At 33.0% G+C, this 13252-nt stretch overlaps 1 protein-coding gene across 1 annotated transcript in view; it reads left to right on the plus strand.

Annotated features, from left to right (window-relative positions):
• The window catches only part of LOC124448180, a 35819-nt gene that overhangs the window by 4722 nt on the left and 17845 nt on the right, over positions 1-13252 (plus strand). Inside the window, exon 4 of the mRNA XM_046999190.1 lies at positions 13076-13134. The gene's annotated coding sequence lies outside the window, so the exon portion shown is untranslated. The remainder of the gene's footprint in view (positions 1-13075; positions 13135-13252) is intronic.

Raw genomic sequence — 13252 nt, forward strand, 5'->3', positions numbered from 1 at the left:
TCTCGTTTATTGTGGAATTTACTACTTAAATCGTTCTTTCTTTTGGCAAAAATCTCATGCCAAATGTTCTCTTTTTTTACATGAGCCACAAACTTCTTGAAAAGAATGCTGGTTTTCATTTTCTTTCCTACTGTAATCTTCTTTCTTTTCTTTTCTCCTGAATTATCAGTGAGCAGCATACGCCTCTTCATCTTTCTTTGTACCTAACATTTTATTTTACATAATTAAGCAACACTCCTTTAACTTTTTGATAAATTTAAGATTCCTTTCCAATCGCATCGAAAGCTGTGATCAGCGGCTTGTATTCTCCTGGCAAACTTGCAAGTAAAGTCATTGCCAATTGGCGATCGTTGTTTTTATATCCCATTTCTTTTAGTTGATCGTGAAGAAATTTCAATTCGCTGATATGGTCGAGTATGTTTTCACTTTTAAACTGGTGCGATTAATATTGCTGGTGTAGTCGAATGAACTGTAAAATAGAAGTTTTGGCGAACTGATTTCTTAAAATATCCCATGCTTCTTTCGTTGTTGTTGCTATGCTGATCTATTTCGGCCCCTAAACAAATGAAAAAACTTTCTTCGAAGCAATTCGCTTCACCTGATCAGACGCGTCTTTGGGTGAAATTTTAACTGATCCATCCGCATGATCAAACAAAGCCACTGTTGTATATTAGTAGTTTAAGTTTATTTATAGTTCAGAGTAGCCCTTAGCATTGGTTGAGCTCCCCAATAACTTTTTTTTATAAGTGGATCCTTTAGCAATAAAAACATTATTATGATAACGTCACCCATAACGTATATGACAGCCACATTTTCCAGATACAAACGCGTGTTGAATGCCCAACATGTATATTTTTTCCCATTCAACTTCTGTATTTATATGAAAACCGTCGACATGTCCATACTTAATCTTACGATAATTTAACAAATTATTTTAAAAAAGTATACGCTTCGATATACATATAAAAATGCTCCAAACACGCTTTTAATCAGACGGTTAGTATAGGTAAGCTGATTTTGGGGTGATTTATTCAAAAATTAATCACATTAGGAACAATGAAACTGGCATTCCCTGATTTTCCTATCAATCTGACCATGAATAACTTCATCAATAAGGACAATCAAATAATTCCAGAGATCAGGTGATACACATGCAGATGAAAACACCTCCTGCATTAGCCATCACTACGTTCTTACTCAAGTTGTTTGGCATGCGAGCAATTGTCAAAAAACGGAATATGATTAAAACAAGATACGGATTCATCATCTCCTCTGAATGCTAGCACTTGTTTAGACAAGATAGTGACATTATTTTCTCCACTGTTCTGGCTTTCGTTCTCATTATGTTTCCTCCAAGCCTATTCTTGTTCTTAAAATATGTTTTCTACATTCACTCTGGTTAACATCTCTGTCTATCGTGTACAACATTTTGTAAATTTGAAAAAAGTAATTTCAGTTTTTATGTTATTGGAAACCGTCCAACAATTGATGCTTTTTACGAAACCAATGTTTGTCCAAGTTTTTGATTTAGATGAGACAGAAAGTAGGGTCAGCAAGCAACTGTTGTCTTTTCACTCTAGCACACAACCAGTCTTTCTTTTATTATCAAGACGGTTAGAAGTTGCTACCTCTCGTTTTCAGTCTGACCATTCCATATCATTATAGAGTAAAGATTTCGTTTCAACTAAAACTAAGGGCCTGTTTATATGGAGCCAAGTTACCCGGCTAGGCGAGGTATTATTACGCATGCGTACGAACAGAGCCATTTTCTCGCCTCGCCCAGTTACCCGGCAAATGCTTTTATATGGAAAAATTCATCCCGCCTAGCCGGGTAACTCGCTTACACAAAACGAGTTACCCGGCATGGCGAGTTACTCGCCCTAAACAGGCCCTAAATGAACTATTTAAATACATATAATTATATTATATAAAGAAATTTTACCGCTACAAACCAATCTTTAAGCCAATGTAAAACACGGTTATGTGCTATCCAAACCATTTGTCATTTGTTACTAATTGTTACAAAACAAGTTCAGTCCAAAAGTCGTTTCTAAATAGGTGCATTAGACTCAAGAATGCATTACTAAGCAATTTAAATGTATGACAACAAGATCAGCCTTAGTCAATTCAAGGAAAAGCTATGAGTATGTTATAAATTATCCTTAGAAACAATACATGATGACATTGACCGTTCAAGAACATGGAAAACTATATTTCTATCTTGTAACAAGACACGTCAACTGTCCAGTGGAATATTGTGTTGTTTTTAATGTTTGTGACATAATGTTGGCCTCCAAAAGCTGTAGTATGTTTTCTGTCATTTAGTTATCTATGTATTGTATTTATAGCAAGTTTAATAAATAAATCAAAAGTAAATAAGATTGATTTCGTCATGTATATTCTCAAATAAGGCCGAATTTGTTGTTCGATTTTGATGTTATGCGTATAGTTATTAAATCAGAATATTTTGAAAGGGCTGAAGAACATTCATCTGATGATAAGAATTAAATCTTTTCCATTTGCCAAAATCCTTTAACGCTTGGCTGAATCCCGGCTACCCGGGATCATGTATACAGCCCCTAAATTTTCTCGTATTGTAACTGAACACCTGTATATATATACGAATTATGTATATATACGTACAATCAACTGGCAACTTGTAAATATGTCATTCTTTTTGATGATGGTTTTAAATAATACCGAATATTGCAGCGTAATTGTCTTGTTTTATAACTTTGTGGTTACATTATGAGTTACACTAGGTTACACTACTTGAGATTACAAGACGCCCTTTTACGGATTATGCTTATTTTTAACTTTTTGGTTCCAATTAGCTTTATGTGTCTCTTTCAAACATTTTATCATATATATAGTTGTCCAAACTCTTAGGCTCCATATTCAAGTCATTTATGTCTTAAAAGTTGCAGCAGCTAGGACCAGCATATTCAGTGTTTGTCTTCGATAAAAATTGCCCAGGTTTTAGCCACACTAACTTTTTCATCCTCTCTTAGCTTATGGACAGACTTTTTGTGTTCACTATTCAATAAAAACACGATTCAATTAGCAAAAATTTCATTTTGTGGGAACTTATTAAAGTGCCATAGAAACGTTTGCTGCTGTGGAGGTTTCAAATTGACGTACGTTTCTAAGGAGGAAACAAATGTTTCCGCTCGGTGTACTTTGCAAGATTTGCAGATGTTTATTGTGGAAATATTAAAAACCGAGGAGACCTTTGGGAGTACTCAAAAGCAGATCAGGGCAAAAACATCTTTTATAAAATAACAATAATGTAATAAAGATAAATTCAAAGCAAAGGTTTTAATATTTCCTCTAACATGTATTCATGATTGATTAGTAAATACTCTTTCATTGATTTAATTGATGAGGCTCAGCTATCAACCAATCAACGCAGGCGTTTTATTGCTTTTATTTTATATAATGCAAATTTGTCAGTTGTCATTCGGGGAAGAAAAGAATACGAACTTGATTTCTTTCACTATTATATTAAAGTGAAATGAATAAGATGTGTTTCGAGGAGAACACACTGAAAACTAAGATGGAAACCATTTTAAGGTAATTTATTATAATAGAACATAAGATTGCTAGTTGAATTTTCAGGCTTGCATTAGCTAGTTCCTGTGGGAAAGACCGCATGTAGTGCTCCTGTCCTTACGAATAATTTATGTGTGTAAAAGTTTTATCGTGACTTGACATTCTTCACTTGCAGACTATTTAAGTTTATGAGATATGCTAATTCTATATGTCAAGGAAATGCTAAATACAAATGAGAAGACATAATTTCGGATAGTTTAGATCAAATGGGTGAACTACAAATGTAAAAACAGCTGTCCATTTACTGAAATCCACTGTTTTTAATTAAAAATTTTTCTTGCATGGTAGCAACAGTTGCTAGTAGCGTAACTAATTATTTGCCAACCAATAAGATTCGTTCAATTTCATCAACTTTCCTTCAGTCTTAGCAACCTGCAGTGTTTGATTGCGACTCTACGTCTACTATGACAAAGGAGCTTCACAAATTCTAAAAGCAATCACGTTGAAACAGAAAGCATCATTTTCCTCAAGACTTTTTACGGTATAATGACAAATTTCTGATTTGAACAAGCTCTTCACTCCTCTCGACACAGGTACGTTTGATTTACACGAATTTTGCCATATATAAGTAGAGACGTTTGTTCAAAGAACAATTTTTTTAATTGTTTGGTTTCTGATGTGTGATAAATGACTAACAAAGCGTTCAAAAATATACTCGCGATATTGCCAAAGTGATTCTTGTTGCTCTTATAATAGCTACTAAGTTCGTCTATTCTCACAGGATAAGATTTGTACCGTTTTAAATGTCACTATTTTCAGACATGGCATTTATAGAGAGAAACTGCTGTGATGTGAGTCATAACAGGTCCCTGTTAGTGTTAAATATTTTCTATTAACCGAAACTTGTACTTAACGCTCTAAGGGCCTTATGTAGTGAAATGCATCATAATATAACTACTCCATGCGTTCTACGTTAAAGAACTCGAGATTGACAAACTTTTAGGCGGATACACGTAATGTGTGTAGCATCGTGTTGTGACTCTCTTGGGGCCAGATGTTTTTTCAATTAAGTTTCGTTTCGTGATTATTGCTCGCGCAAACAATGGCCGCTATTGGCTTGAATTGTTCGCCACGGCGGTTACTAAATGAAAAATGCAGACACACGAACTGATAGAGAAAAGGGAAGCTGTAAAGCTGTACATTTGTTTTGATGTAAAGGAAGTTTCTTGTTTGGTTCATTTTTAACCTTTTACTTTGTTCCCCATTCGCTGATATATGTGCTTTAATTCCCCTAGTTATTACTGTATTGTAAGGCTACATTATTTAATCAATCTTAGCACAAATCTTCAAATAAAACACTTCAAGTTATTGTAACAAAAAACAATAAAAATCGCTGGCAGAACTTTTAGCTAAGTAAAGGACCGATTACATAAAGCAATTTCAGCACGGGCTAAGTTTCAGCCAGGGCCCGTTATTGTATCCTATCAAAATAGCGTACGCGATTGCATAAGAACAATTCTATGTATTGCGCCAGATGCATCGCTAAATCCGTTACTTGTATCCATCACGTTGTAGTTAGGACGGATTATAGCAAGTTCTTCTATAAAGTCGATGACCCTTTTTTGTCTAGGTTCCTTCTGTGTCAATTTCTCGCAAAGTTGACTGCACAGCATGTTTAAGAGCTTATGTGGGTAAACTTGTGTTTAGCTGAAATTTACGCCAAACGGAACAATATCCTTTTAATCAAACATGTGCGTCAACGAGCTCCCTAATTTATCTCTCAAGGTCATCATAGTTGTAGTCAATATTTCGCGTTTTTTGCTTAAAACTGGCCATTAGCCTTTTAATTGTAGCAATGCTTAATGTTTAACATAATGTATGTCATGATGTTTTCTTAAAAACATACGATATCCTTTATTCATAAATCCTTTATAGAAATTAAAGAAGATAAGTCTTTCAAGGGAAAATTCTTCCTGCAACTAGTCTGAATCAGTGAACTCAATAATAAATTGATAAAAATGAAATAAAAGAGTTCTGAAACCACCGAATTGATTCGTTTGACGCCATTTTGAACTTTATATTTTGGCGGCATATTGTATATTGTCCAATGAACTCTATAACAACTGAAAGGCTATCTTGGCTGCCATCTTTGAAGCCTGCATGATCGCCGCCATTGAGGGTATGGAGGCGAAATACATCACTTCGAAATTGCCGGATTTTTTGCAAAAAACAGTGCTCTTCGAGCTAGCTTAATGTCTAAAAACCTTAAACAATGTATGGACTTTAATATAAAACAAGTTTGAACGACATTTGTAAATGTTTAAGCTTCTTTTTAGAATGATAAAAAGCGAACTTTGTTTTGGCACGTGAAAACATGCCTTATAACTTGAATAAAAAACTGACACCCCTCGTTTTTTTTCATTAAAAGGATGTAAAATACTCTTGTCTATCCTTATAATATTGTTTGAATCTTTGAAAATAAAGCTGTCAGGGCAAAAAACGATGTTGTTTGGTAATTTTTGTGTTTCCGAGCAAAATTTGCTTGCCCCAGAAAGTTCAGAGCGTAAACAAAAAGGAAAACACTTTGCAAAATATTTCAAAAAGTTAGCAACAAAATATTTTGAGTTCGTTTTAAAAAAAATGTTAGGCCATACTATTGTGTTATTATTAGTTGCACCATTAAAGAGACAATATTAAAAAAGGGTCAATATCCACTTAAAAAAAAGACAAAAAAACAAATAACATTCCATATTCATAACTTTTAAACACCTAAGCAAAAATTGTAATGTAATACAAGTATGAAAAAGATTATTAGCCTAATATTATAGAATCATCATATATTTTCGCAAATATGACCAAACATTTTAAACACACATCCTAAAATATAATCTATTAATTATACATTTATCATCATCTGTATTACAAGAAAAAACTAATGTTACAATCAATATGATATGCTATAAAATGTTGATACATGATATAGCTTTGCTTGCTTTATAATCATTTTAAAAACCTGGTTCAAACCACTGAGGATGAGGGTTTCTTTTTGGCATTTATATAGAGCAAGTTATATTAGCAATACTTGTCATGTTGTACACTTGGCTATTTATTTATAAGCTTGAACTTTCTGATGAAATGCTCAATACACAAATATGGATGCATGTCAAATCTTCCACCAGTTCTTAGGAAGTGGGAGAAGTAAATGACAAGAACCAACAATCACCCACAGTTCAAAATTTCAAATCATCACTTTCACACATTACAAAAAGAGCATGTGATGTTCTTACAAAGCAAGTCTAACTTTAAAAGCAATAAAATTGTTATGACACATGTTGTATTAAGTGAATAGTGTGTATTTTGCATAGCATTCGAAGATACAGAATACCTGTTATCAGTTTTATCTTAAATTTTTGGTCTTTCGACGACAAATGAGAAATTCATATTTCGAAGCAAGTTCTCCTTTTTTGTTTTATAGAATACAGCGTTACGTATACAAAACATGTCTTGGAACGTCCACAATGCATCTTAACACATTAATAACAAAATTTTGCTAACGGTTTTGAAAAAGAAAAAACATTTAGGCTAGCATTCTATTTCAAAGTTAGCAGTTTGTAGTATGTAGTTTTGCAGTATGCAAAACAATCCGTCACGCAAATAAAACAGTCCACGCGAGATACACGCGAAGCGGCAAATCAGCTTCTAAGTGGCTTTAGACAAGTCTAGGCCATTGAGCCATTAAGTTCTATAAGACCTGGAGGGGAAAAGGGGCCTGGACCCGTGGTCAAAAACATGGCGGTAATGGCGGATTTTTGTTGTCAAAACTTCCACTTTGAGAAATATTTTTAACATTGGCTCCCTCCCGAATCCGAATGTCTATTACTGCTTATACTGACAACCAGCGAAAACAACCACGATACCGTAAGCATAAAATATTGAAAATAATGCTTCAGGTTTTTGTGAAATAGACACACACATTTAAATGAGGAAAATCTATGGTAAAATAACGTATATTTTGTCAAGTAATGCTTTAGCTATATTAGAAATAAATATTAAACGGCATTCTTTATACTGTCAATGTGTCGTTAAGCTTTAATGCATATCTCATGCGCAATACTTGTGTTTTTGACTGTTTGTGAAGAGCTTGGTGCAACTGTCTTTCTTGAATAGATGGGTAAATCTTACTTAAAATATCCAAAAAGGAGTTGGAAAAAGTTAGCTTACCCCTAAGACTTAAGTCGACTGGAATAATATTATAAGTAGGTATGTATTTTTTTGAGTTTTTTTGGTAGGATTGATTCTAGGTGTCTTATAAGGTATTATGATATTCTGAAAAATCTACTGAGAACTTATGAAGAAAATATCTTGAACTAGGAAAGCAAAAGAACGAAATTCAGAAATTCTATAATCATGTTGCTGGTTTTGTTTTTTTAGCCAAGATATTAGAAACTGGATTGTCATTGACAACCATGGATCTACTACTGGACAAAACTATATTAATTTCCCATTGAAAATACGATTTCTTAAATTAAAGTGCATTGGTTTCTCTGACATAGCACTTTTCTTATTGCTGCATGAAGGCAAACCTGTTTAAATAATTATAATGTAGGTAAAGATTTTTAGCATGTTGTATAATTGTTATTGTACAGTCATCATTTAAATATTATGGCCTTGTGTAATGTATGTCAAGAAGAACATATTATTTCTCAAAAATGCTAACCTTCTTGCACTACTTCTCTCTTGTGTCCTTACAAATTACTAGTACCTATACTAATTTTTTCCAAGTTCAAACAACTTAACAAACTTTTGAATTTTACACTATGCCTTTGAATTTTTCTTTTTGTCTTTTGGTAAAAATATCAGTGAATGACTTAAAAATCATGTTTTCTAAAATAGTATTTTGTACAAACAAACTATACATAATTGGAAAAGTCTCATGTTGAAGACAGATGTCGCTTCTTTTACTAGATTGCTATTCTTATTCTTTTAAATAATATTGTAATTCTTCATAAGACATAAAAAGTTCTTTGCCATCAATTTTTGCTTCTTCACATTCAACTTCATTGCAACCAACCCAGTGAATTTTTAATCACCTGGAATTGAAAAACGTATGGATTTTGTCAGATGATGCAATACTATAGTTAATGTTTCATGCATGTCTTAATAAGCTTTACTTGAGCAAAAATTTCAAGGTTGGAGCAAAATTTGGCACATTGAACAAAGTAGTTTTTATCTTGGTTTTGATGTACTAACCTGTTTACTATAACAAACAATTCATTTACAGAAACACCAGATGGCATTTAAAACTGTTAGCATAAAGCAAACATTTACACACCATCATCATGATTGTCCATAACCTGTCAAATTGTTCAGCTAGCTGTTTAAGATAGGTATTTTTTATTATACGACATGTACCAATTACCAAAAAGTTCATTAATTAATCCTGCACTGCATTTGATTTCAATACAGCTCTGTTCTTGACATTTGCTTCATATTTTCAGAAAAATATCATGAAAAAATCCTCCATTTCTTGGAGGTAAAGTCAGTTGAAACAAGGAGTTTTAAGACATGTGTATCTTGATAAGAATTGGTTGCTTTGCCTCGTCCAGCAACCTATTAAGTAAAGAACAAATAAGACTGGATATACATAACTTAAATCATAACTTAGGAGTAAAAACATTCACAAAATATATACCATCACACTTCAAGTATTGACTTAAAACAAAACACTGAACACTTTAAATAGTAAACAATCTTATGTTGCTTACCGGTGTCATGAAATGTTTCCTTTTTTGGCTTTACTTCAGCATCTGTATACCAAACAAGTTTGCAGCATGTTTTAAAAATAAAATTTCTAAAAGTTTTTGAGCTTGGCATTGAAATTTTATATAATCGCAATTGTGGTTGTCAAATCCTGGTGGGCGAAAAAAATTTTATTTTATGAGCCCGCGTCTTTCCGCTGACTTTGAAAACCAAAATCCGCCATGTTTTTGACTACGCGGCCACGCGCTAATAATTTATAGTAATTTGGTTGTCATTTCCCCTCCAGGTCTTATAGAACAATTGAGTTCTATAATAACTGGAGCGGCTATCTCAAACGCGAACTTTGATATCTGATGATGCCAAAAAAATGGCGGATTTCGTCCTTTGCCGCTGAGATTTACCGAAATTGACCGCTTTTCCAAAAATTTCACAATTTCCCACTCCCTCCTGAGGAAAGAGTGAGGAAAATGTATGTGTGTATTTGGGATTCGGCAAGCAATTTTTTGATGAAAATCAAGGTAAAAAGCTTAAATTCATAACAGCGAGTCAACTGTGGTTGTCAGTTATCTGCTCCTACGAGGATGCATTTATATCTATAGAAGAAAGACCTATATGTCGGCTACACATGTATGAATGCAGATGTGCGTCGTTTTCTTAGCAGCGTCGAACTTGTTTGATCGATTAAACTCTTTAGTCCATACAAAAAAGTATATCATAGTTCATCTCCACGGTTCACGAGAGAGAAGTTAGCTTATTTGTTATCATTGCTATTTTGCTTCTTTTCATGCAATGGGCAATGGCTTTTTTCGCCACAATTGTAGGATTTTTACTTGTTTCTTTAAAAAAGTACATAGTAAATCTCTGGATATTTACGGATTTTCTGTAATTGAGTTTCATATGAAATTTCAAAAAGACTCAAGTCTGCATAGGTTTGGTAAATGAAAACAAACAATATTGTATAGAAATTACTTCAAGTAACCTTTTTGTGATGTTCTGAAGTGCAACTGCATCAAATACTTGTAAAGTTGTTGCACATTTTGATTTTTTTGTATTGATATATGAATTGGGCAAAATGCAAATAATCAACAAAACACTTATGCTTCCAATGGGGTTTATAATTCATTTGTAGTTTTAATACTTCTACCTTTCTTTTTCACTTTGTTTTGTTTTTCCTATATTTGCAATAAAAGTGCACTATAATTTGAATGATTAACACAGTTTTCACCTCAATAATAAATTTCATAAGCAGTTGGTAGTGCATTTTGTTCTATGAGTATCCACATCTGGTGTTTTCTTCATACAAGAATGATGAAGTGCAAGTAGATATGTCATAGCAAGGCAATAAAACCAAATGAATTACATACCTATAGTGTACTTTTATGCTAGAAGCTTAAAAGCTTTTAGAAATTAGAAAGTTATTGGATTATATTACCTCTATATCATCAATCTCATGATAAGAAATAAGAAGCAAAAAATTTTTAGAAAAGCTTTGAAAAGTGAAAAACTTTTCTTTAAAAAAGCAGCAATAATGCATATGATAAATCTCCATTCTGTACTCTAATAGGTAAATAAGCTCAAATTTTTCTTAAAGAAATATAAGAAATATATAAGAAACATACAGTACAGTAACTTTAAAGGTTTCATCACTGAATCTTTAATGCTTCAGTATAGTGCATTAGATATTAGTAACATTCAAACAACACTCAGCTAAAATATTTTGACAAAGAAACGACATGATTGAAACATTAAGTTACATTAATCCCAATGGCTTCTAAAGTTTGAAGCTTCACATCTGCATCGAGTCGTCATCAATCTCAGTACAAATGTTTACATAGACACAAACTCTTTGGCCTTCCATTTTACATGTTTGTGAATTGACATTTCATTAAGCATCAAAACACACACAACCTTCTTGCCATCTTTCTTTGGATCATGAACTTTAACTTCAAAGCATTCAAGGCATCCTTAGTGAATCCATTGTCTCCGTCCATAGAATTTGACCACGATCAAATTAAATAACTCTGGATAGGGCAGACAATAAATCAATCATCTTTACAGCATTATCATTTTTTAAGGCTCTGCCTGGTGAATAACATCTTCCAGTCATCTTTACTCCTTGATCTTCCCTGCATGTTGTCAGCAAATAGATCATAACAAGCTCTGCTCCAAATCATGGGTACCGTTGGGGCAGATCATTTCTTTTTGATACTTACTCACAGAGCAAAATGTGTGCAGGGTCTTTTTTGCTTTAGGGAAACTATTTTGCAAATAGATGGGTAAATTTACGATTTCATGTATTAACAGATGATAGAAAAGTACGCAGAATTTTATAAACAAAAACAGGAAAACATCAGTATATTTGGCGTTCAAGTCAGTCTTAAAAAATACGATCTTTAATATGTATTTAATGGCTTTTCAAGTGCATGTATAATTGCTTTTCAATCGTTGACGGACTAACAAAACAAAAAACTACCTCACCTGTGAGAAGCGATATGTTCGTTTTTGTGGAAACTACGACATCCAACAATTGAACGATTGAAGTGTTAACATTATAAAAGAAATGCCAAAAAAGAATCGTCACAGAATATGGAACTAACGATATCCATATTCTGTGATATCGTGTTTGTTTTTGAAAAATTCTTTATTATTTACTATAGACACCAGGGGGAGGTCGAGAATATTATTTTTCTGCAAAGTGATCATTTCAGCGAAAATACGTCCTTTGGCCGCCATTTTTTTGTCGTCCTCGCCTCAGTAAAGTTAGCCGCTCCAGTTATAATAGAACTCAGTGTATAGAGCTGTTGGTGTTTATTTAAAGTAGTATTCGTATTAAATATACTAACCGCTGACCATATACCAAATATGGTGATATGAACAAAACGTGCTATATACGTTTTTCTAGTGAGGTTATTATTGTTGAGCTATTTTATGTAAAACTAGTATTTTCTTAAATAAAATAAATCGTTCTGAACTACTCGCGATCCATCGACATATTCAACAAGAACTCAATGCATTGGAGCCTCTTTTCGCTGTTAGAATACCATCGCTTTCGGTGATTATGCCTACCTGTATCACAACACGATTATCCACAGGCTTTTTTAAAAGTGGACATTGGCTAGTTGATTTCCTTTTCGATGACGAGCTCGAGCTCTTCGTGTTGAATGCTACTCTACATTCTCCTTTTATAGACATGTTATGGTCTAATGTCTTCGCCTGATTTCATAACGACAATTTTGCTTCTACTTTAGATCCGCATTTGAAACAAAACCTGTCCGTAAAACTTAGTTCATTTCTACAAGAAGAGCAAAATGCCGCTCCTTTTTCCGCCATTTTGTTATGGAAATGACATGTTTTAAAAATTTAGTGATCAATGCTTCATGTTCGACAACATTTAGGTGTCTATGCTCTGATCAAAAAATGTTTACGGATTTGAAATATCTTTTCGGATTTTCAAAATATTTTCCGATTTAGAAATATTTTTTAGATTTTCGATTTATAATTACAGACTGGAAATATATTTTTAGATTTAAAAAATATTTTGCGATTAAAAATATATTTCCATGGTGGCCCTTCTCGGCTTCCGTACAAAATACCTAGGTAACGGCAATAAAATTCAAACATGTTGACAGAAGCAATAAAAATCATAATTCCGTATCTTTGCTTTACATAACAATAAACTTTTAATGTTTAAAATTAAGTTGCACAAAATTATTTGCCACGTATCAACTCAAACGACGCTGACATTTGACGCTTAACTTTTCAGAACCTTTAATTTATCTGAAAGATTGAATGTTCAAAGTTTCAACCGTCGACCAGTAAAAGGTTTGTAAGACAAAACATAAAGAATTATCAATATGTGTTTACGATGTATAAATGTGACCTTAAATACAAAATGTTTGACATATTTAATTAATACATTTTTACTAAATATTAGTCACAC

The sequence above is a fragment of the Xenia sp. Carnegie-2017 genome, unplaced genomic scaffold (assembly GCF_021976095.1).
Source record: "Xenia sp. Carnegie-2017 unplaced genomic scaffold, XeniaSp_v1 HiC_scaffold_23, whole genome shotgun sequence".
Classification (NCBI taxonomy): Eukaryota; Metazoa; Cnidaria; class Anthozoa; order Malacalcyonacea; family Xeniidae; genus Xenia; species Xenia sp. Carnegie-2017.